We start from the raw sequence: 562 nt of genomic DNA, 5'->3' as shown, positions 1-562 counted from the left end.
AATTTTTCACAATAAAAGTCCCCCGTTATTGTTATTTAAAAAGGCTTTTATTGTGAAGCAGCAAAATTTGGAAATGTTGGGTCTTCAGCAGTAGGGGAGAGCAATATAATGATATTGTGATTTGAGACTAGAGATTGTCTTAGATTTAGGAAACTATTATATCTTAATAGAACATAAGTGCTTTCTTTTCCGGATTTTAAAGGCTGCATTACAGTAATGTAATAGAACAGATTTATTATTATTATTTGCCTTTACCCACTTAGTCATGTCCACATTATGGATGATAATTTATAAAAAATCTCATTGTGTAAATATTTTGTGAAAGCACATCATTCAAGGTATTTGGTTAAAACCTTTGTGATATTTGATTGTCTGCATATTGTCCAGCCCAACTCAGCAGTAACATAGCCAGACCTTCCTCCACAGCGCCGCGGAGGAAGGTCTGGCTAGTCCACACAGCATTCCAGAACAGAAACTTGTTTTGGTGGAACATGTGTATGTTCAAAGGTCGTTTTAGTCGTGCAACAGAAAACTCAGATTGGACAGCTAGTCTAGCTAGCTG

At 36.1% G+C, this 562-nt stretch overlaps 1 protein-coding gene across 10 annotated transcripts in view; it reads right to left on the bottom strand.

The window, feature by feature from the left end:
* ppp1r12a (protein phosphatase 1, regulatory subunit 12A) overlaps window positions 1-562 on the bottom strand; it is a 55724-nt gene that overhangs the window by 33853 nt on the left and 21309 nt on the right. The gene's annotated exons all lie outside the window — the stretch shown is intronic.

The sequence above is a fragment of the Etheostoma spectabile genome, chromosome 23, assembly GCF_008692095.1.
Source record: "Etheostoma spectabile isolate EspeVRDwgs_2016 chromosome 23, UIUC_Espe_1.0, whole genome shotgun sequence".
NCBI classification, from domain to species: domain Eukaryota; kingdom Metazoa; phylum Chordata; class Actinopteri; order Perciformes; family Percidae; genus Etheostoma; species Etheostoma spectabile.
The sequence above is the reverse complement of the archived record's forward strand: the minus strand, read 5'-3'. Positions and strand labels throughout refer to the sequence as shown.